Source organism: Polypterus senegalus, chromosome 13 (genome assembly GCF_016835505.1).
Source record: "Polypterus senegalus isolate Bchr_013 chromosome 13, ASM1683550v1, whole genome shotgun sequence".
NCBI classification, from domain to species: Eukaryota; Metazoa; Chordata; class Cladistia; order Polypteriformes; family Polypteridae; genus Polypterus; species Polypterus senegalus.
Genome location: NC_053166.1, coordinates 142,285,878 through 142,311,579, shown reverse-complemented (window position 1 = coordinate 142,311,579; position 25,702 = coordinate 142,285,878). Strand labels below are relative to the sequence as shown.

The window sequence follows — 25,702 nt, the reverse complement described above, 5'->3', positions numbered from 1 at the left end:
TATCCCTGGCTACTTGTAGCTGCTGCTAAAATACAATGCTTTTTCTGTTTATCTGTGAAATCCAATGTTGCTGACCTGGTATGTGAGCTCTTGCCTTAGTTTTGTCTGCAGGAATTAATACCAGTCTGCTGGAACTGTGTGAATGAAAAATATTATGATTTGACAACGCAAAGTCACAGCATCAGTCTGTATGTCAGAGGGCATTTAAAATGATGTTTTAAAACTAGGTGGGGGTGGGGTTCTGTTAAAAAAAAAAAACGGTTAAATAAGATTCTTACCCACGATTCACAGTAGCCTTGTCCTTTATTGTATTATTTAAAGGAAAGGTTTGCTTAGCCCAGTGCTTTTCAGCTCAGTCAGTTTCTCTGGGGACTTAAAAGAATTGCATAGCCTCCCCCCTCCTTAGCAAAGAAAAAGGGTACGAGGTCTGGGGTGTTTGGGAAGGGGGGGTACTTAGATTGCGCTTCGCACACTTTAGATCTGAGGATGCCAGAAAGGTCAAGCTCAGCAAAATAAAGAATGTCTAGGGTGAAGGGCCTGCGCTAGCGGCCTGCGCTCAGGTTTCATAGGCCACCCGTCTAGTCCAGACAACAGCACAGCATGGGGCTGCTCTCTTTGCTTTAACAGGGCCCACTACTTTAACTCTTACTTCCCCAAATTGTTATTTGCAAAACAAAACAATAACCGCTTGAGTATGTGAAAATAACTTTTACTATATAGCAGATAGCTATTCTGATATTATCATTTATCCTGCTTCAACCAAATAAGATACTGTGATATTAAGTTGGCTTTAACCCTGGAGAAATGCAAAAATAATTTTGTGCCTTGTGGCTTTAATATTTTATTATATTTACAGTATAACCAACATGTAAACATTCTTGAGTAAAGAGCAACTGTGATCTGGGAAATCATGAAATACTAGCAATTAAAGTGTATTAAAGTATAGGTTTCGACTCCCAATCATACTGTTGACTAAGCAATGCTGTCATTAACAAAACCAAATTAAAAGGAAGCCAAGTAGGGTCTGCGTCTAGTTCCTCTTCAGTTCTGATGTCACCATCCTGGAAAAAGAACATGAACCTGGGACCTGAGGCCATCAACAAGAAGTCTCCCTGTGTCAAATACCCACGTGCTGAAATGTATAGACTGCTTGCATAGCAAAATTGCATCCTATCAAAATAATACAAAGCTGGCAAAAAATATTTTTTATATTATACTAGGGGACTCTGCCCCCTGCTCGCTTCACTCACCAACCCCCGGGAGGGTGCTATGCGCTAGCCACTTCGCGGCACTGCAGCTCGCATATAGGGATGTGGATGTACACTTTAAACAGTTATTTTCATGTGTGCTGGAATAGGGGGCGCTCTCGCTCCCTTGAACCCCTGTCCACGACTCCAGACACCAGGTAAAAGTCCTTCAGTTGACTTTATTAAATTTCCACAGTGCACAAAGCACACTCTCCACCACTATACTCATAAACTCACAATAATAAATCACAATAATCACAAATACAATCCTCCAGCTCCCAGACGCGTTGCCACCCTTCCACCCAGCTCAGCTCGCCGTCTGGGAGCTCCCACAGTCCTTTTATATTCCCTGACTCGGAAGTGTTCTTCAATCACTTCCGGGTCAGGTAAAAGTTCTTTTCTTCACCCCGGAAGCCCGTCGCTCTTCCTATTACGAACTTCCGGGTCATAGGGCACAAATGAGTCTTCAGTCCTCCCTGCAGCACCCTCTTGTGGCCCCTGAGGTATCCAGCAGGGCTGAGGATAAAAACTACATCATCCATGATTCCCTGCTGGTCTTCGGGGCACCTCCATACTGCAGGGAGGGCTCCATCTGGCGGCCTGGGGGTATTGGCCAGGATGATAAGAAGACCAAATATCACACATGAGAATTGTTATATATTCATAATAGACCTAACTATTTTACATTACAGCGAGAAATTAACCATAGTAAAAAAATTGTAAAAAGTAATAAATTGAAAAAAAATTATGTTTCAGGTTGCGTTAGAGGTATTTGTTGCGTTATACATTTTCGTTCCGTTTGGCTTTGAAATTAACACACAAATACTTGTTAAACTTACACTTTTACTGTAAAACTTCAATAAAAACAATATTTGGAATTAACTTTTCGTCAATATCACATTGAATTTTGATTCCGTGTTTGGAGTTACATTGTGACAACGCAATGTATAACTGCCCGTGAGTGTGTATCATTTTTCCTAATAAATAAACTGACCTTTTCAAATGTTTGTCCCTGTAATTTATTAACTGTCATAGCAAAAGCTATTCTAATGGGAAACTGTAAATGTTTTAACACGATTGGCATATCAAGATTTCCTTTGTTATCCACGGAAGATGTACTACATTACCTTTCTTGTCACCTGTTAAAATTTTACATGTCAGAATTGTTCAACCAATTTTGAGTACAACTAATCTTGTCCCATTGAATAGCCCATCACTCATACATAAATTATGCAAAAACATTACAATACATCCTTCTTTCAACATTAATTTGGCCAGTAGAAGACCGGACGGTGTTAACGTTTGTACATATTCTACGGGATATTGTTGATGTTTTCATCTTCAGTAACATCACCACCAACTGTTTCAGCATAGTCTACTGATACGCATTTAACCAATTTGCGATCGACAATTTTCATGTTAATTCATTTGACTTCATCGTTTCTGTGTACTAGGATTGCCCACATACACATTTCTTCGGTTGATAACCCTTCGGGATGAAAGTCTTAAATAAGATTTGGACATAATAAGTCTACTTTTATTGGGAACTTAAAGTGAGGAAAACGTAAAAAATAAAAAGCATTCACACAAATGAGAGGTGAGAGGATTGTAGGCATGGGCCATTAACCTGCAATGTTTGAGAGGAGGACAGGACTTGATAAAATGTATTGGCAATAATCCTGTCTTGTCTCAAGATTTTCTCTTATAATAGAGAGATTTATTGTGCAATTTGCCAAGATAGTCAGAATGACCAATCAACAATTAAATGATAATTAAGAATGAACTGACAACTCTTCAAACAAAATTTGTTGAACGGAAATTTAAGAAAACTAAGAAAAGAATTCAAGAAATTAGCTCTTGGCCATCAAAGAAAAAAAAGGAGAATCAACATGTAATCTTAAAAATTGAAAGAGACATTAAAACCAGAAAGATATGACAAAATTGTTTTACTTAGATCGAGATACTAGACTAACCTAAGCTAAGCCAAGAAACAAAAAAACAGCTAGGATATTAAACATGGAATATTAAAAAAACTCAAATTAGAAACCTCCCAGCCCGAGTATGCGGAGCCAATTCAAATGCTACAGCAAAGAGCTAAATAAGCAATGAGCTTGATTATTGCCCTTGGGTGACTGCAGCTCAGTTAACAGCAATACCTGAGGTCCCTGGAACAACTGCACTGCCATAGATAGGGATGGTAAGTTCATTAACAGGAAGGGACCAGAATTACCTCCAAAAAAACCTTCATTCTTAATCAGAAAGTGAATTGCGCAAACCTTTAAAGTGTTGCAGCACTGGGCTACAGGCCACAAATGCTGAAACCATGCCCCTAGCTGAGATCAGCATATCATGGCAATGAATCAACAAAATAGAGGTGTTTGAGAAAAAAACAAAATGGTAGCAGAAAGGAGGCAAATACCTGTATAATTTCATTACATCTCTCTATTATAAAAAGAAATCCTTTCCTGGAAAGCAAAAGCAAGGCTACGATACGTGATCTTCTCGGAAGACATTTAAAAGAGCCGCAAGAGGAAAGAGACTTGCCACGGTGTGTCTCACAGGAACATACAACGAGATTCTTGCAAGACATGCCCTACTCACAAGCAATATCAACAAATAAGACCACGGGCAGAAAAAACAAATCAGTAGTGTAAAGGCAGTCACGCAGCACACACAGCTCCAGGGCTCTCAGTGCATATAAAGTGTATAAAGTCGATACGGTAGAAATGAATAGGGTAGAAATGAAATGTTGACGACTAAACGAAGAAGAAAGAAAAGCGCGGAGAAAAGAGACCCATTGCCACAGAGTGTCTTACCGGGGACCTTAAACATGAGACTTTGTGCCAGGAGCATCTCGCGATGACGTGGAACATGAGATTCTTGCAAGACACACCCTACTTACAATCAATATCAAATAAGCCAAGAGGCAGCAAAACATTCAATCATGTAAAGGATTTGAGCATACACAGATTCAGGGCTCTCAGGGCATATAAAGCGTATAAGGAGAGTACATTATAAATGAAATGTCGACATCTAAGCGAAGAAGAAAGCAGCGCAAAGAAAAGAGACTCAAAAGCGTTGGAGAGAAAAAAGAGCAAAAAAGAATAATCGAGATGCAAATTCAGAAAATAAGGAAAGTAATTATCAGCCCGGAACAAGTGGAATTGGAAAAAAAAAAGCACGTCCAATCCGGCTCAGAATTAAAAGACAAAGAGTAAAAGTCAAGGTAGAACTTCATAAAGACGTTTACAAATGTTGGCGCTAAACACATATTGAGCAGGTTAGAGATTATGAAAGCAGTAAAATTAGAAAGGCTCAAAAAAAAAAAAAAAGTTGGCGCTATACACATGTGGAGAAAGTTAAAGGATATGAAAGTAGGAAAATTAGAAAATATAAAAAAAAAAAAATAAAGATCGCAGTAGCGCAAACAAACAAACTGCCTCATTTAACTATGCACCAGTCTAACTTTGGTTTTGCACAATAATTACTACACTATTGCACCTTAACACTTAACTCTACTTTATTCACATAATTTTACTTATTTATTATGTTCTACTATACTGTTATCTTTCAATCTATGACTTTTTGTTAATCTAACTGATATTCTTGTAACTTTGCACAGTTTTTGATAAGCGGATCAGGCATTTCATTGCGTTTTGTCCTGTATAACTATGCATGTGACAGATAAAGAATCTTGAGAATTTCAAAAATGGAGTTTAGTGCACATGCATTTATTGGTTACTTTGTAAAAAAAAATTATTAACTGCTGATGATGTAGATCGTTTTGTGTGTGCTGAAATTTCAAACAGAGAAACCAATCCTGAATTATGGTACTAAGTCATTAAACACGTGTCTCACTGACCTCATTAAAAAGATTCAGCATATTGGGACTCGCAAGATTACAAATATTGTTTTTACAGAAGTTCATAGAAAAAAAAATCTTAAAAGTGTGTATTAGGAAAACCAAACACGGGGGTTGGCGAGCAAAGCGAACAGGGGGAAAAGCCCCCTAGTGTTTAATCAAAAAACTTACATCTAAATTAGAATCTGGGTATTTCAAACTCAAAATTGTAATAAAAAAAGAAGAAAAACAGTATAAAAGTCCAGAAAAAATAAAACTAAATCCACATTATAACATCAACTACCTGTCCTACTTCATTTGACTCCAGCTATATTGAAGCCAAGGTGGAAGAAACCTAAATAGCTATATTAAAAAACACTAACAAAATGAGTAAAGAGGACAAGGATAAGGTAGAGTTTATGAGATTATGGCAGTCTTGCGGCTGCAGACCTATGCATCTGACTTTGCTCATAAGTGTATCTGGTACTGGAGGGCTAGAAGGGAAGGTTTATGACTGTGTTCCCCATGTGACCGTGTGAGAAACTCAACAAGAGTGTGGAGTTTTAGCACTAATGCAATGTACCATTCAGTCCAATGTTAGGCAGGGTAAGGGTTGTACTCACAGACTTGGTGTCAAGTCCATTCAAACCGGATGTCTACGAAGGGAGCATCGTATTGCCTCTCTGCTCCTGTTTGAGCTCTTCTATTAAAGAGCTGTCAAGGAGTGAAGAGTATCTAATCTGTCAGCTAGACAGTTGCATTCTGTGATTGGTGGCACACACCTGAACAATTCAAGCTGAAGTTGAAGTTAATGTACAGAGTAGGTCTTCCTTGCAAATCTAACCAACACTTTCTGTCGCTGTGATCAGCAAGTATTATTAGTCAGGTATGTACAATGCTGCTGGGACAGACTTTCAACCCCACATGATCCAAACTTTAATAAGTCAGTTCAAAAAATAAGTGAATGTATCTTGAGCAGAGAACATTAAATCAAAGGCTGCCTATTTAATCAAATAAAAAGATGTAAATACAATACAAAAGGGATATTATATTTTCTTTGGTGAATTCAGCAAGTTCCACTCCCTCTGCCCAAAGAAATCACACTACAGTGCATTGTTCAACAATAGCAATGGTGAGTCCATATTCACTTAACCTTGGCTTCAACTAGACAAACAGCAGAACGCTGTGTTGTATGTGTTTAAACTGCGCATAAGCGTGTATTGCATTAGCTTCTATCCACTGTGGATACCATGCAATTTTCAGATTGCCCTAACTTTGATTTTCCCTCATATGAGGTAGTTTTACCCTGTGGTCATTTTTTGTTGCATAAGAAATCCTGCTCGTAACGACAGGAGTTATAGGTTTGAACCCTTGGGTAATGTGCTTCTTCCCAGCCGAGTGTGACCTCTAAATCTGAGAAGCCAGTTTGCTCTCTGCAGGTTAGTCTTGAGCAAATGTTTATGATAGATTGATAGATAGATAGATAGATAGATAGATAGATAGATAGATAGATAGATAGATAGATAGATAGATAGATAGGCACTATAAGGTAGATAGATAGATAGATAGATAGATAGATAGATAGATAGATAGATAGATAGATAGATAGATAGATACTTTATTAATCCCAAGGGGAAATTCATATAATCCAGCAGCATCATACTGATTAAAAAAAAAATAATTAAAGAGTAATAAAAATGCATGTTAAAACAGACAATAACTTTGAATACCGTGAAGACTCTCGATTGACCTACAAATGGTGCAGTAGTTGGTTTTTTGCAAGTGTTGTACTATACGGTAAATGTGCAAAATTTGTAATTTGCTTTTTATAATTAAAATTATTACAGTTTTCGGAGCCTCAGAATGGAACCATACAAAAATAAATTGACTTGATAGTGGTGGAGAAGGAATCGTCAAGTATGGAAGGAGATAAAGCTCAATTTGCCAGTTTCAATTTCTATTTTTCAGTTTTGCATCCCTATTCCAACCCTCACAACATTCTTGAGTGAGGATTGCAGTCTTTTTTTTTTTTTAATCAGAATGAGTTACTTGAGGGTGTTGTCACCTCAAGAACCAGCCGATTCTAATCATAGAATCATAGGCACCCATTCATCATTTTCTGTTTTTCCATTTCTGGAAGAACAGGTAAGGATATACCTCACTGACAATCTTGAAGTATAAGTTCAAGTTGAATGGGCAAGAAATGATTACTGACTCAGGACAAATAGGTAGGGTTATATTTTCAAGTTGACCTGCAGACGGTCCTTAAGGATAGAGGACAATGTGTTGCCACCATTCACCTCACCAAGATATGACTGAGTAAAAAAATGAATGGGTAGATAAAACACTAAAATCAGAAGCATGCAGCTGGCCTACAAATGCAATCAGGAAGGACTCCCAGGTTTCAAACTTAATAAGGCCGAAGACTGATGAGATATGAAATTAGCTGACTTTTAATAGCAATGATGATTAATTTGCAGCACATTAAATAACCAGCAGTGTTTAATTAATGCTCCAAAGGCTCAAGTAATTATTTTTCATTGTCTCCCAGGAGCCTTTGTAAATGGAAGCTATATTCAGAGAAGAATAATTTAAATAGCTTAATTTAACTTCAATTTAACATTTAAATATCAAAGAAAGCTTTGGCAATGTCCTTTAGATTGCACATATCATTATATTTTCCCTGGGCTTGTGAGTGACCCGTTTTCACAAAATACCTAGTAAGTGTCCTCAGGGAAGTCTCTCAGACCTGAAACTCTTTAAAGGTAGACACAGGTGGATAGTCGGTGTTGCTTCTGCTCTTTTACAATTTTTCATCATTCAAGATGGAATAAGTGCAATAAATAAATAAATAAAACTGACTGGGCTTAAACAAAGGATTCAGAAGAGCCCGCTAGGATTCTCTTAGTGGTTTAGCAGTCAGCAAACTACGTCTCCGTTTGTAGGCTCCATTAGCACTCCAATGACATACACCTTCAGGTCACTAACAACAGAGATCAATAACATACTGTAAAGGTCTAAGTTGATCACAGAGTTAATGAAGACCATAACCCAAAATCAAATTTTATTTTGCCATTGAAAGTCTTCTCTTTATTTTAAACAAAGCTCAAGTGCTATTTTACCTGTGTAGTGTTATTATATAACATTAGGACCATAATGCCACAGGCATCACATATTTAATAAGCATGTAGTATCATAGCTTCTGTATTTTCTTTACCCACACAACTCGAAAAAGGCTTCAGTAACTAAAATTAGACTTTCTAATTTGAAGACTGGATTCTTAACCAATGATCAATGAATGAGGAAGAGAGGCGAGTTTTCAATTCAAAAAGTCAGCAGTCCCATGTGGCTTTAGCTTCCTATTTATGACATGCCCTGATCTTCAGACTATTTTAGCAAAAAACCACGTGATTCGTACTTTGTGTTTTGATTATACAACTGGATATCTGACATGTCGCTTATGCTGCACAAGTAATGTGAGATTTTTTTTTCAAGAATGTTTTTTCACATCATTTACTGTTGTACAGCATTGATCACTATCAGCTTGTACTATACCAGATTTTTCTCTCCATTGTCTATGAAAACATGAGACTAAAAATATGTCTCAGCCATCACTACACAGTACATGGGTAAGTAACATAAAAAAAATTTTTTTTTGAGTGAAGTATTCATTTAAAATACAAAAACATAACATCATTAGCACAATCCTGACAGTACTGGTAAATATTAATATGCCAGGAATTTCCAGCAGTTTTTCAAAGTAAAATCCAATTTGATTTCTTGGGAAAAATAAGATAGTAATAAACAGTTAAAATACACTATTTAAATTACAATGGAAATAAACATAATTTTGGAATGTGGAATCTACTAACTTAATAGTGACCATATGTGCAATTAAAGCCTCACAAGAGAAAAACGGCAGGAAGGAATCATAAAACTGGACCAGGAGATGGATATAATCCAAAAAAAGTCAAAAACTTTTTTTAACGTTTTACTTCAGCTTTGGTAATGATCCTAACTGAAGTACAAGATCCAAAAGTCAACCAATATACAGTATAAGTCTTACAAACCCTACACACACATTACTATACTACACTTCAAGAAGTTTAGTTTGGTTTACCCAGACACATTCTACTGTCTCAATGGTGACATCACATAACGCAAGTCATGGTTGTCACTTGGTAGCAACCGGAGTAGAGACTGTACTCAAATCTGTCACAAAATGGTGGTTCCATTAAAAAACAAGACACAAAATAATTTTAGGTTACAGAAAATGCCCTCAATCTAAAAAACTAATCATAGAAATAAATTCTACATATTATAAACAGTCAGAGAAAAGCAGGAAAATACATTATTGTAGAGAAAAATAAAACAACTATCCCCGGTCATAAGAGAGGACACTTTTGAATGTGCCTAAAGCTAACAAAAACATTCTCACATTTTAGCCATGCTGTTCTATGGAGTCCACTATGGGAAACCAGCTTCCGTCAGAAATGGATGGTGCTTCTAGAGTCACAAGGTGAGTGGATTCTACTGAGTATGAGAGTGATCATCATCTTGATCATCTTGACTAAGAAACACTTTTGACATGGAAGAAAGGAATAAAATTAAGCACAGCCTGCCAAGCTGGAAGTAACTTTGAGACACTCAAGGCTTAAAATCCACTGAATATGATTTCTTCTACATTTAAAAAAAACTAAAGCATTCATCTTTGACCCTATATTTTGTGCACAAGGTGTAACAGGAGAACTCAAAAAATGCTTCAACTAAAAACTAGGCCTCAAGGCTCCAGTGAAATGTAGGACCTCCCCCCTTTGGCTAAACATAAAGATCACATGGAAAATAAATAACAGAATAAGATAACTAGTAGGGCAGCACGGTGGCGCAGTGGTAGCGATGCTGCCTTGCAGTTAGGAGATCCAGGTTCACTTCCCGGGTCCTCCCTACGTGGAGTTTGCATGTTCTCCCCGTGTCTGCGTGGGTTTCCTCCCACAGTCCAAAGACATGCAGGTTAGGTGGATTGGTGATTCTAAATTGGCCCTAGTGTGTGCTTGGTATGTGGGTGTGTTTGTGTGTGTCCTGCGGTGGGTTGGAACCCTGCCCGGATTGGTTCCTGCCTTGTGCCCTGGGATTGGCTCCAGCAGACCCCCGTGACCTTGTGTTCGGATTCAGCGGGTTGGAAAATGGATGGATGGAGATAACTAGTAATATGTACAGTACTTGAAATATATTAACATACAAAATACACATTAAAGAACAATAAAATACAAAAAGGAAGAAAACAAAAAACATTTTTGAAACAAATTACAAAAATAATTTACAAAGTTAAATAAATCTCTACATAAAAATAATAAGATGTAGTCAGGTGTCCTCAAGAAGGAACAAATGCAAGTGGTCCATGTAAGACAGTAAAACATGCGTCATATATCTGTGCATCACGTCGCCTGGCATGTACAACAGGACTGGAACGTCCGCCAAAGAAAAGCAACAAGAAGCGCAAAGAAAGAGGGATATAAAGCATATCCAGTGAACAGAGGTTTGCAAATGGATGTTGCAATTGAAACAGATGGACGTATCATTGTACCATTATGCCCACTTAATACATGGGTGTTTCACTATGATAGTAAATAAATAAAGTCACACAAGACATGGATGAAACCCTGGCCACAGCATATCAGTCTGGTTTGGAACTTTGCATAAACTTATTTTTGAGTACTTATTTCTGTACTTTTTTTTTTTGGTTGTTAGATTTCTTTTAATTTTTGATAGTCCTATGTCTATGATTCTGTCTGTTTCTTTTTGGAATTTTTCATCACCTGGTCCATCACTCTTTCTAATAAATTGCGACAAACATGCTGGATGGACTGGCAACACAACATGGATGGAGAGTAGTCCCTTACCCGGCTGAGAGCCAATTATGGAATGAAGGAAGGAAGGAGAGATAAATAATTTTGCTTGTTGACAGTGGAAGATAACCTGTAAAGGTATTACTGTAGGGGGCTCCTCGGACCCACAAGATACAACTGCACAGGCACCAGTTCCAGGTTCAAACAAATTCACAAATATACCTTTACAGGTTTTCTTCCACTGTCAATAAACACAATTCTTTCTCTCTACATTTACTTGATGCCTTTATCCAAGGCAACTTACAACATTTACAACACAACTGTTTCCATTTCTTTTCTAATTTGGAGCACAGGCAGGTCAAATGCCTTGCTTATGGTCACACAGCATTAGTAGTGAGATTTGAACCAACAACCTCTGGGTTTGAAGTCCAAAGCCTTAACCACTACACCACACTGCCTGCCTTTGTCTTGCTTTATCTTTCTTCCAGCCCTTTCCTTCATTCCTTAATGGTTTACAATCCTCCATCTTAGTCAAAATGGCAGTCCCTCCAATATGTCTATCACAAAACATTGTGAACACCTTCACATACTGTATACCATGTTCACATCATTAGTGCCCAGGATTTTCTGACTTGGTTAAACTAGTTAAGGATGTAGTTCACTGTCACAGTAGATGACTTTTCCTGCGATTTTTAGATGTAGACTTCATCTCCATAACCTTAGTGAGTCTGAGGCAGTCTTGATGCACTCCCATGACTCTCAGTTGTGTAGTTTGACAGACCCAATTAGTCTGCGACTCACCCTGACAAACTTAAAGAGGTTTGATTTTTGTCCTAAGTCATAGCAGTGGGCTCTGCGCAAGTGAGTGCTGATAGCCAATGAGATCTCATCCATAAGTACAATGCATATAATGCAGTAACGAGGAATAAAGAATATGGGTGCATTGGTCCTCACAAACATTAGAAAGGGTTGTCTGTCTAATGTTTTACATACCACAACAGAATGAAAAAAAGGAAAAACAAATTGCAGCTGAACCTGTTGTACCTGTAAACACTTAGCATGGCCACCAGCACTGTCAGATGTTATGTTATTAGCAGCCAGATAAAGGGGAAAACTCGCGACACTTGAGAAATGTGAAATTGTACTGGAAAGTCATCACACAGTGATGTAATTTAGCATCCTCCACAATTACTCTTCATCCTGGGGTGACATCATAAACTGTAGTCGTCAAGTATGACATCCCTTCCGACTAGATGTCACATGATGTGACATTCATTTCAAGTGGAGAATGAGATTTTGAATGCAGTGATGACAGGCCTAATCTCATTCACTGCCTAAGTAATTCAAGAAAACAAGGACAAAGGAAATGAAAACAGAATGATGTTCTATTTTGTATCCTACATTATACTAATCATTTTACTGTTAAGGTTTGAAATGTACCAATAAAAGTTCAGATATTTCTTGGCCTGCTGATGTTTGCAACCCACTTGGCCTACACATAACCCAAATAATCTCTCTTCAGCCACATAAAAAACTTTCTTCCTTAATGGATCTGCTTCAGTCCACAATACTTCCAGTCTCTGTAATTCTAATAACAGCTGGCTTGTGGCCTCTTTTACTTCTATGTTTGTAGTCATATGAGCAATTGTGTGTCACCACTCTCTCCCATTATTCATGTTGAAGCCAGCATATGGTGCTGCCTTGTCGGCTGGACATCAGGCAATTTTACACTACTGACCAAACCAGTCAGTGAAAGGGTTAAACACCCAACAAATGCCCCGTTATTTAGTTTAATCCTTACAATGACTTCAACCGCAGGGGACTGTACTTTCTCCGGTCCTGTTCAATCTATATACATCAGACTTCCAATACAACTCGGAGGCCTGCCACGTGCAAATGTTCGCTGATGACACTGCTATTGTGGGCTGCATCAGGAGTGGGCAGGAAGAGGAGTATAGGAAGCTAATCAAAGACTTTGTTAAATGGTGCGACTCAAACCACTACACCTGAACACCAGCAAGACCAAGGAGCTGGTGGTGGATTTTAGGAGGCCCAGGCCCCTCATGGACCCTGTGATCATCAGAGGTGACTGTGTGCAGAGGGTGCAGACCTTTAAATATCTGGGAGTGCAGCTGGATGACAAACTGGACTGGACTGCCAATACTGATGCTCTATGTAAGAAAGGTCAGAGCCGACTATACTTTCTGAGAAGGTTGGCATCCTTCAACATCTGTAATAAGATGCTGCAGATGTTCTACCAGACGGTTGTGACGAGTGCCCTCTTCTACGCGGTGGTGTGCTGGGGAGGCAGCATAAAGATGAAAGACGCCTCACGCCTGGACAAACTTGTTAAGAAGGCAGGCTCTATTGTAGGAGTAAAGTTGGACAGTTTAACATCTGTGGCAGAGCGACGGGCACTAAGCAAACTCCTGTCAATCACGAAGAATCCACTGCATCCACTGAACAGGATCATCTCCAGACAGAGGAGTAGCTTCAGTGACAGACTGCTGTCACCGTCCTGCTCCACTGACAGACTGAGGAGATCGTTCCTCCACCACACTATGCGACTCTTCGGTTCCACCCGGGGGAGTAAATGCTAACATTATTCAAAGTTATTGTCTGCTTTTACATGCATTTTTATTACTCTTTAATTTAATATTGCTTTTTGTATCAGTATACTGCTGCTGGATTATGTGAATTTTCCCTTGGGATTAATAAAGTGTCAATCTATCTATCTACCCTTGACTAAATGCTGTGCCTTACAAGTCTTTTTTGACCTGATTCTCACACCCCTTTTAAAATGTGCTGGATGTCAGATTTTTCAGCCCAAAGCTATTTTATAATGATTTGCCATCTTAACCTGTATACTGATGATTGCAAGTTTTTGCACAGATGACAATTAGGATGTTTTTGTGGGTTGTGAACAAGTACACTGAATAGAGATTAAAATCTACTGAAGTATATGGTGGGTCAGAACTGACACAAAAGACATAGTAGCATTTAAAATGCACAGCTGAAAAGATGACATGTATGATGTTTTTATGGTTGTGAACATACAAACAACTCTGAGCACAGTGGAAAATCCATCCATCCATCCATAATCCAACCCGTTATATCCTAACTACAGGGTCACGGGGGTCTGCTGGAGCCAATCCCAGCCAACACAGGGCACAAAGCAGGAAACAAACCCCGGGCAGGGTGGCAGCCCACTGCAGGGCACACACACACACACACTAGGGACAATTTAGGATCGCCAATGCACCTAACCTGCATGTCTTTGGACTGTGGGAGGAAACCCACGCAGACACGGGGAGAACATGCAAACTCCATGCAGGGAGGACCCAGGAAGTGAACCTGGGTCTCTTAACTGCTACCCACTGCGCCACCGTGCTGCCCTAGTGGAAAATCCAAGTCAATTGTGGGGAAAAACTGACCCATGTGACATGGTAAGGTAAATATTTTTAGGAGCTGTACAAATTATTGGATGTTTATTTTTTTATTTTACTGTTTGTGAATTTGGGAAATGTAGGAAAACCTGCACAGATGAAATTTAGGGAGCTTTTCTTCATTTCAAACTCAAAACTGTGTCAAATTTGACTTAAACCACTGTACTGGTTAACTTAAGTTACTTTAAAATACTGAGCTAGGCACTTTGATATCAGTGTCTCCTAGTGTCCGGCAAACACCAACACCCAACAAGCCACACTGGGTGCAAGTTCAGTTCTCAGGATTTTAAGTGCCATTTGGTTTTCAGACGAACTTTAGTAACTTGAGTCAGACCTGCAGCTGACAAAATACAGCATGTGGTTTTATAAATAGGAATAAGAATAAAGTGCCATCCTTCTAATTATTACTGCTTAGATTTCTACTGACTTTCTTACCAAAGTGAGGATTATTATTGTGTGTGGGTAGAGCAATTTTAGCCCCCACATGCATAAGTTAAAAAAAGGTATGCAGGGTGTGACAGATGGCCAGGACGCCTTTCACCACATCTGCTAGGGGGACAAAGGTGGGAAGGCCAGTATCTTTCCCTGGATGCTAAATGGCAGCACCCCTGGTGCTTCGGACTCCCCCAGGGCTTCATGGGGGTTGGAGTTCTCTGCAGCTCTGTGGGGTTAGACAGGTGCCGACAGGGGGTGCTGCAACAGGAGCGGCTGGCCCCTTTTGGGCACTGGTTTCGCCGTACCCGGAAGTACAGCCAGATGTCAGCAATCAACCTGGAGTACTTCCGGGTGCCTGATAAAAGGGAGCCAGCGACCAGCACTCAGCGGCCAGAGTCGGGAGTGAAGGGCAAAGCTTGCTGAGGAGGAGTGATGGTGAGAGAAGAAGTCAGTACTGTACTGTGGTTTGGGACTGTGTTCTGGCTGGGGGGGTACACAGGGAAGACGTGCCCTCCAGCCGAAGAAAAACAAAGGTGTCAGTGTTTTTATACGTTGCTCTGGTGTCAGTCTGTGTCAGGTCGGGCACTATACAGCGTCCATATCACAAGGGTCACATTTTAATAATCAATATGCCAGTAAACAAAAAAAAAAACCACACAAACATGAGAAAAGGACATTAATCACTTAAAAGGGATCAACAGACTCCAGTCTAGCAACTTCATTATCGCTGCCAATTCCATTATAATAAACAGAGCAGAGATGTAAAGAACCCAGTCAAAGAACGAGAGGTAATCAAGAGTGCACTAGAAGTAAAAAGCATTCATTACACTCTATCTGGGTGTTAAAAATGAAGAGCAAAGCAAAATGCCTGATTGTTCTCGGCTAGTTACAGCATGGCTTAAAGAAACCAATACGAGAGATGCCGCTAAGGCCTGTGGTTACCAAATACAGTTTTGTCCTCCACACGTTTACACCATAAGTGAGCAAACGGTAACATCTTTTTTAAGCCTGGATAGAAAAGAAATGCTGTCTGCATTCTTCTAAAACTGTTGCTTTACTTTTTCGAAATACAAATCCACCTGATTTTATAAACTCACACTTACCTGCCATTCCTGCAAGCACTGGTTGAATGAGAAGTCAGCAGCACAGAAGAGGAAAGCATACGAAATCTCTTGATTTAAAAAAGAGCCTTTCAAGTTGAACAGCACAACAAAGCTCTCTGCATGCACAGCATGGGTTTTAAGCACTTTTAATATCACATCTTAACGACCTGCATACTCTACAAATGTGTTTGGCAGTGTTCAGTTACGGTTCTAGAGGTTCACAGCACTTGACGTTTTTCACTTTAAGCAGTTTCTTAGTTAGAATCTGATTGTTTACTAATGTAATGTGTCATTTTGGGCTTAGATTTAGTTAACTTGCCTGGTGCAACAGAGAACACGTAATTGCCTATTTTAGTTTTAAACTGCTGCTTTTAATTGTTGCCTGTTGTGTTATCCAGCCATCAGTTAATAATGGGGTGTAAATGGCATAGGAACCAGCAGCTAACATGCTTCCATTTAAACCTGTGTAAATACATCTTGAAATATCTGTGTCAATAGAATGCTTTGAAATAAATGAGAGCAAAGGGAAGGACCGCAAAACATTTGGATAAAGTTCTTAGAAAACAAAGAATATAGTTTCTGTCTTGGAAGAATGAAAGCACTAACAAGCCATATAATTAAATACCAAGTTTCATTATCTGTTAGGCCTGGCTTCTATTTACAAAACTTGCAGCCACTGTGGACTTCCAGTATCTATAATTGAGTACCTTTGATTTAGATTAACTAGTGACTAAAGAATTCAACCAGTTCAGTCCCCACAGCCATTTGGTTTACCTGCCTGTCAACCAGTTGTAAAAAATGCATGTTGTATTGTTAGATAGATGTACTGTAGCACCTTGGATGGTATTCACTATGAAAAGATGCTAAAATTAATTGTGTCGTTTAATTGACTTTCAAATCACAAGGGCACATTACAATTGTTTCTGCATTTCTATAATAGGGGAGATAAAAGTTAAAGGGGCTTGCTCAGCGTTACTGAGAATGACTCAACAACAGGGGTTAAAATGTAATGAAAATCTTCTAAAACCATCTAACCGTTACGGGGCCATATTTTAAATACTGAAGTCTGGAAAACAGGCAATACGCTTTAAAGCAACATAACATTTCTGAGTCTGCTAAATCCAATTCACAGCTGGGGGAGTTTACCAAAAGAGAAACCCAACCCCTCACAGGACCCTCATTTATTCCAGGACTTAAACCGGGCCAGTGCAGAATTGCCATTTAATATAATGCACACATCCTGGAGGATATGGGAGGAAAACATACTCCAGCATGGAGCCTAGACAATGACTAGGCATGAGATTTAAACCAAGGACAGTGGAACTACGAGACAGCAGCAGCACTGACCACTGCATGACCACAATGGCCACCTTTTAAAGGTCAATTCCAAGTAAAGGGATTTCACTTCACACTCACACAGGACGCAGCACGAGTACAAAGAACAAGACCTGGGAGGTAGCTTTACCACAAGGTGTAATTAAAACGCTCCCATTTCCAACTTCAACTTAAAATGGGCAACAGTCTATTTTTATGCAGTTCCAATAGCACTGACTTTATGGCGCTTTCTATAAGAAAAATCAGGCAATAGTCCTAATGAGCTGATTTTCCCAAATGATGTTTAGTTTACCAACCCATCAACTGTAAATTGTAATATGCATGGCTCCAACCAGCCCTCATGATTTCAAAAGCAATACCAGTTACACCTAGTAGATGATGTCTGTGGTGCCAGCAGCCCTATAATACCCATGACACCATACAGGGTGGCACATATAACAGATATATTGAACAGGATATCCGTATATAAAAATAGTTATGTCAGCTCCTAAATGAATATGTAGACAATGTCACGCTTGTGCTGATGGGAGACAGATTAAGGACTTTGGAGGTGGAATTTACCCACTTACCCTTTTCCTCCTTGTGCAGAATGGAAGATTGACAGCCACTCCATCTCTGATGTCACTTCCATGCCCGTCTGCCTGGACCCTTCCCTACCTGCCTCATGACCTCATAAACCAGAAATCTTCCATCTTGTGTCAGTCCTGTGATGAACTCGTGTGTGCGACGCTGTTCCTGCAATTGTTGCATGCTTTTCTTTGCTATAAGCATTTCAGTTATACGGAGTCACCAAGGTGGTGCTGTTTTAAAAAATACAAAACAACAACACTATTTATTTTTATACACATAATGTAGCTCAAAGTGCTTTCTTTACATGATGAAGAAAAGATAAAAAAAAGACAAAGTAAGAATTTAAATAAGACAACATTAATTAATATAGAAACGGAGTAAGGTCCGATGGCCAGGGAGGACAGAAAAAAAAAAAACTCCAGACGGCTGGAGTGAAAAAATAAAATCTGCAGGGGTTCCAGGCCACGGGACCATATAAACGATATAATATATCTATTATTCCAGGTTACTATCTTTAATACAAAAAAATAATTACTGAGCCAAAATATTATTTTTCATGCAAAACAAAGCCAACAAATGAGACAGAACAGCATTCACTCCAATGCTGGTGGTCACTTTTGTGGTGAAAACAATCTGCGATGTCAGCGCTACTGACAGATAGTTCATTTCACGTGACAGATGCCTACACGCCATTCTTTGCATAAATAACAAAGATAAAGGGAAGTTAGACTATCTGATCTTTAAAAACACTTTAGTTCTGATATTTTACAAGATAAAAAGTAAAATACTGTATTGTAATTACTACTTATATCGAAACATCTTTTTTGTTAGAACAAACAGAATTATTTTAATTTAAACAAATTCACCAAATACTTGTAGTGTTTAACACAATCCCCTTTGCTTCTCTAAAATATTTTACAAATTGTTCCACACTCTTCCAATTATCATCTAAGATAAAATGTTTTCAGGTGTTTGCTAAGGCACTTATGCACCATTTCATTGATTTTCCATTAAATAAAATCCCATACACTCCTTTTTTTGCTCCTAGGCAGACTGGAGGGGTTCCAGCCAAGAAAATGAAAGAGACGTTGCATTCCACATGGTGTCTGAATGTTCTGACAATGTTCACATGGGATTCCTTCCTTGTCTCTAATGTGAAATCTCACTACAACACATCATTTGAAAGTGTTACTGTGACATAAATGTGATGTGATCAAACCTTCATTCTGCTGAAACTCGATGAAAAATTAATTAGGTAAGATTATTTCAGGAGTCAATGCTGGCGCCCTGCCCGGGGTTTGTTTCCTGCTTTGTGCCCTGTGTTGGCTGGGATTGGCTCCAGCAGACCCCCGTGACCCTGCAGTTAGGATATAGCGGGTTGGATAATGGATGGATGGATGTATTCTTATATAGAAAAATGCCATACATTTTTGATTTAGCATTTTGAAAAGATTGTAAAAACTGGACTGCCCCAAAAGAGATTGCAATGGAAGAAATGTTAGTGGCATAACAATAATAAGTCACTACAAACATACTCTGATTGGATTCAGCCCAACTCCACGTCACCATTAAATGTGCGATTACCCAATTTTTGCACCAGAGAGACATGTGTGTATTCATCAATTCAAATGAATCAATGTATTTAGCTGATCAATTAGGATGTGAATGAATGTGCAGCATGGCGGTGCTGTTGCTGCCACACAGATTGAAGGTCCTAGCTCTGAACCCTGACTTCCTCACTGTCTTTTGTGCACTTTGTCTGTAGCCCTGCTTTGATTTTCTCAGGATGTTCTCGTTTCCTCCCACATCCCCATGGTGTGTGTGTTAGGTAAAATGATAATTCTAAGCTTTCCTACCATATGTGAGTGTGAATATATCCATGAGAGTGTTGAGTGCTGGATTGGAAACCTATCAATGTTTGGCTCCTGCCCATACTCATTGTTGCTTGTCAAATCACACTGCTTACATTGCTGTAAAGGAAAAAAAATAGCTTCCATAAATCACAGGATGGGTGAACAAATTAAATTATAGATAAACTAGTTATACATTAACCAACTAGCATAATTAATTAAAATTCCCTTCACTCCTCTGCTTCTCAGTGCCTCCAGACTCAGGTCTCTCCACAGATCCCTACGAGAAACTTCCATTCTGCTTTAGCTTGTCTGCTGACTTTTCCTGTCCCCTCCAGATGTGTTGAAACTGAACAATATTTCTCAGTTCTCACTTGTCAGCTGTGAAAAGATTTTCCAAAGATTATCCAAACTACTTCCCGTCCACTGATATTCAAGACACCTTTTAACAAAGCAAACTGGAACAGATTAGACTCTCTAACCCTCTACTCTCCTCCCAGATATCTGAATCCATATTAACTAGGAAAAGAAAGTCTGAACACATTACTCCAGTTTTGATGTCACTACACTGGTTGCCTGTGTCATTCAGGATTGACTTTAAAATTCTGCTTATGGTTTATAAAGCCTTAAATAATCTCGCCCCATCTTATATATCGGAATGTCTGACACCTTATATTCCAAATCATAACCTCAGATCTTCAAATGAGTGTCTCCTTAGAATTCCAATGCCTTCTGCTGTTATGCACCTAAAATCTGGAATAGCCTGCCAATAGGAATTCGCCAGGCTAATACGGTAGAGCACTTTAAAAAACTGCTGAAAACACATTACTTTAACATGGCCTTTTTATAACTTCCATTTAACTTAATCCTGATACTCTGTATGTTCAATTTCCTCATAATAACTACTCATGGTGGCTCTAAAATCGGTACTGACCCCTACTCTCTTTTTCTGTTTCTTTTTCCGGTTTCTTTGTGGTGGTGGCCTGCGCCACCTCCACCTACTCAAAGCTTCATGTTGCTCCAACAATGATGGATGGATTAAAAGGCAGAAGTCCACGTGACCATCATCATCAAGTCCTTCCGTGAGAACCCTAAATCCAAAGAGGACTGTTTCATTTATGTTTGGTAGAATGCCCAGAGGGGACTGGGCAGTCTAATGGTCTGGAATCCCTGCAGATTTTTTTTTTTCTCCAGCCGTCTGGAGTTTTTTTTTTGTTTTTTCTGTCCACCCTGGCCATTGGACTTTACTCTTATTCTATGTTAATTAATGTTCACTTATTTTGTTTTCTTATTGTGTCTTTTATTTTTCTATTCTTTATTATGTAAAGCACTTTGAGTTACTGTTTGTATGAAAATGTGCTATATAAATAAATGTTGTTGTTGTTGACCCAATCAACCAAAAACTTTGTTTTTCCTTGAATTCTAAAAAATCATGAATTATAACCAACTGTAGTCCATCCATTCATCCTCTTCCGCTTATCCGAGGTTGGGTAGCAGCTTGAGCAGAGAGGCCCATACTTCCTTCTCCCTGGCCACTTCTTTTAACTCTTCCGGGAGAATCCCAAGGCGTTCCCAGGCCAGCCGGGAGACATAGTCCCTCCAGCGTGTCCTGGGTTATCCCAGAGGCCTCCTCCCGGTTGGACGTGCCCGGAACACCTCACCAGGGAGGCGTCCAGGAGGCATCCTGATCAGATGCCTGAGCCACCTCATCTGACTCCTCTCGATGCCGAGTAGTAGATGTGGATGTAGTACTACACAAAAGCATTGACACTAAAGCTAGTTCCAGATCCAATACTGTAAAATCACTGAAGAGATTTGTTTTTTTATTTGGATGAAACACAAGAAACATTGCTCCCTAAAGCCTTGTACACTTTTGTGTTTACCTACAATTTTTCCCGAGCTGTGGAATTCAGGTAATCTGCAGCACACAAGTAAAATCAATTATATTTAATGGCTCTTGTTTATATCATCATGGATGACTGCAGTGTGTTTTTTAAAATGCTGCATAGCACCAAAACACATCATCGTGCACATTATTTGTTTTCTCTGCAGGAATACACACAACACTTTAACCTGATCCTTTTCTAGCCCTATGGACAAACGTACTGAGCATATTTCACTAGAGAACTTTATTTAACCACTAAATGAGAGGCAGACACAAGTAGAATTAACAGAACCACATTATTTTCTGTGTCAGTAGTCAAAGTTTGCTGGTCACAGATTACTGTTTGTTTTGTAATTTTTTTTTTTGCATTTCATTGCAAATTCAATTTTGCGTAAATCACTTTGCTCATCACCTCCAATGAACTTTGTACTTTTGTATCAATCATACTGAAATACTTTATATTTGCAAGTCACCTTACATGATAAACAGATGCAAAAATAAAATAATAATAACAGCTGCTGCCTGCCTGGGTTTCTGCCTTGCTCACAATCCTGTTTGAACAGACTACAATTAATCACAATCCTGAAAATTGAGGATCAGAAATGGATGCAGTTATTAGCAACTGACTAACTAATAACATATTGAATTTCTTAAGTAATTACATAAAAATCGCAGGGTTGTCCCCACACAACTCAATATCACCCACCTTACAGTCTACAATCCAACATAGCATTAGTTTGATAAACAGCATATTAAACTGTAATATAACATAAAAGAAAAATGTCCAACCCCATTTATTCAAGTAAAAGGTCTGCTGTGTGTGAGTTGGGTGAGTGTGCTCTGAAATGGACTGGTGCCCTCTCCAGGGCTGCTTTGGGTACTGTGGCCAATGCCACTCTGTCCTCACCAGCTCCCTGTGATAAAGTATAATACAGAAAATGGATAGATTTATCAATTACTTGTGAAAGTAGTTAACTGCATAATTTGTGACTTTATGGACTGCTAATGGATTAACTGATCAGACGATAATTTGAATCATTCAAAATACAAAGTATTTATGCACTTTTTAATTTGGATAGCTTTTTGATTGTAATGAACAGGAACCTCTTAAGCAGCTGTGCTTTTTTAACAACAAATAACAACATAAGAGGAACCAGGTGTAAGCTAAACAGCAGCCGGTAACACACAATATATTTCCTGAGCCATTAGCCAGTATGCCCATAATAGGGCATGCTGAATTGTTAATGAGTGAGCATGGCCGAACATGTCTTACAGGTTTATACGGTTATTATTATCACATGTACACAGTACAATGAAATTCTTACTTGCATGTGATATCAATTTCATCCCATGATTAGCTGTATGCTTGTTTGGCAGAAAACATGATTTCTATTATCGGTCTCTTCATTTAGAAGTAAAGACTGTTTCCCATTTTTGACATTCTTGCTCCCACTGAAAGACGAGTGCTATTAATTCAAGCTGAGATTGCTCAATGTCTGCCTGTCATTACACAGTGTGGACTTTAGGGGATGCACGAGAGCTGACCCCAAGTCCAAATGATCCTAAAGTAACAACAAAAGGAAATGTATTGACAAAGTAATGACTATGATAGGGTAAATCTTAAAGAATATGAGATGGTAAAATAACATAAACTAAGGCTTCAGGACCCATCTAGACAACAAAAGGTTCCTATGAAATCCTGTAGGGTGTCTTGTCCACTGACCCAAAGATTCTTCCCTGCTCACCTTCTCCATAATCCACTCTACATCTCACATCTTTTCTTTGTCTTGTCAATTGAACCCCTGTACTCATTGGTTAGAAGTTGTTTCTCATTGCATCATCAAGACCACACTACTGCCTGGCCCAGGAAAGTTCAAAATACCTTTGTACCAAGATCACTTCTGAGTTGTAGTCTTTAGATTGATGATGTAGCACATTACCACAGTATCCAATGTGGATTTTCTACCACAGTCCCAGGATACACTGTCTGGTTGGCTGGTGTGTACCTGGGTAGGAGAGGCCTGCAAAATGTTCTTTCCTGGGCTTGAAAATGAGTTTCTGTATTCAATTTTTGGGATCATTAGAATGGTTACAAAAAAGTGTGCTATCATGTACAATAAGTTCATAATATATCATTATCGGTCTCAAATACTGCAAGCCAGGCTTGTCAGGTGACAAAGCAACCTATACAGGATGCCATCCAGTTGCAGGGTACACTCAGAAACAAACTCACTCTCACACTGGACCAATTTAGAATTACCAGTTAACCTAATGGGCACATTTGTTTGCATGACCTTTGGAGGTTAGAGAGCAGGATCAGCCATTGTACAGCAATATTCAGGTTAAAGGCCTTGTTTAAGGGCCCTACAGAGTAGGATCCCTTCTGGCACTAATGGGATTTAACCGGGCAACCTTCAACAGCACAGGTCCTTAGCCACAGAGCCACCACTTGGCATTATCTTTGGGGATATAGGAAAAAAAAAAAAACAGACCACACAAAGAAAAAAACACACATCCATGCAAACTACACACAGTTAATCACTGGGCATGGGATTAAAACCCAGGGTGTTGGATCACAGATGCTGCACTGCTAAGCACTGAATAAATTTGATGTCAGATCATGTTAGGCATAAACATGTCACAACTCATTTGTGGAGTCACCTGGAAGAAATGTAAATTGGTATTCACACTGTGCATGATTTATTATGTGACAAACAATTTTATTCCTACTATTAACTTTCTATTCAACTTAATTTGATATCATTCTCCTTCATGATCAGATATTCTTCCATAACAGCATCATCCCTTCCTCCCAAACAGCCACTTAACTATCTCTGAAAACTACTAAATCATCCCTTTCACCAACACATCAAGCCACCCTTTAATTCTAAATACTCATTATCCACCCTTGCATTTATTCATCCTTCGATCACCACCACAAACATCCTTTACCTCCCTCCTGCCATTCTGGATGCCATTCATGTCATTATCTGTGGATTCATTTAAGCATTATCAACCACCTAGTTCTCTATCGCATCCATCTACCCAATCATCCATGAACTTCCTCCTCTAACCTAATCCCTCCATTCATCTGCTCATTCATTTGCTTAAGTTACTAAATGACATTAATACTTCTCATTTTGAATGGGTGTTTGCAGCCACACATGTAGCCTCACAGTAGAAAATGTCAAATCTTCTTTTCAGCCTGCATGGATACTGCATCTGGTTCTATGAAAGAAAGAAAACCAGAGGAAGTTCATATGACCCAAAATATTACGGACACAACCATATGAAATAATATTGACTATCTTGTAACGACTCTTCAACTCATGGTCAGTGGTATTAGACAGTAAGCTGACATTAGGCCCTTCAAGTTGGTGCATTGAATGTACTGTAGAAGGTATGGGCTGGTGGAAAGATATGAGTGACATTAAGAAGAGAGAATTTGATATGGCCAGATGACTGGGGCAGAGAATTTCTGAAACAACAAGGCTTGTGGGGTGTTCATGATTATCCATGGTGAGTACCTATCAACAGTGGTCCAAGGAGGGAAGATCTATAAACTGCCAACAGGGGGCTGGGCGGCCAAGATTCATTAATGCAAAAGGTCAACAAAGGCTTTCCCATCTGGAACAGACCAACAATAGTGGAAGTATAGAACAAATTTGTGCGTGATGAAGAGTTCAAAATGTGACGCTGGTCTCCAAATTCTGCAGATCTTAATCCATTTGAGCATTTACGAGATGTACTGAAAAAACACCATACTATAGCAGTTCTACCTTTCAATTTACAGGGGTTAGAGGATCTGCTGATAATATTCTGATGCTAGATACCACAGAACACCTTCAGAGGTCTTGTAGAGTCCGTGACTCATCAGATTGGAGCTGTTTTGGCAACACACGGTACATTAGGCATATGGTCATAATGCTGTGGCTCATGAGGTTTTATGGAACGCACCCAAAGTGGAAACTAACTGCAATGGCACTGTCTGTTCTAATGCAGACAATAGACAGGCCAATAAATCAATGGTAGTCTCAACTAGCTGTAAAGTACTTATTTTTTGTTAAAATATGTTCAATTTTTTTATTGCAGTTTGAAATGTGATAAGTTTACAGTTAGGCAGAGCTCAGCTAGCTTTGTGGAT

The 25,702-nt window shown here is 39.1% G+C and overlaps 1 long non-coding RNA gene and 1 other non-coding gene across 3 annotated transcripts in view; both read right to left on the bottom strand.

Annotated features, from left to right (window-relative positions):
- LOC120542492 overlaps nt 1-25,702 on the bottom strand; it is a 132,278-nt gene that overhangs the window by 13,743 nt on the left and 92,833 nt on the right. Inside the window, exon 8 of one of the 2 annotated variants that reach the window (XR_005636189.1) lies at nt 24,691-24,786. The exons of the other annotated variant lie outside the window; for it this stretch is intronic. This is a non-coding gene — a long non-coding RNA (uncharacterized LOC120542492). The remainder of the gene's footprint in view (nt 1-24,690; nt 24,787-25,702) is intronic. 2 annotated transcript variants of the gene reach the window in all.
- LOC120543438 lies at nt 7,123-7,256 on the bottom strand. Its single transcript, XR_005636337.1, has one exon. It is a non-coding gene; the product is annotated as a U8 small nucleolar RNA (small nucleolar RNA).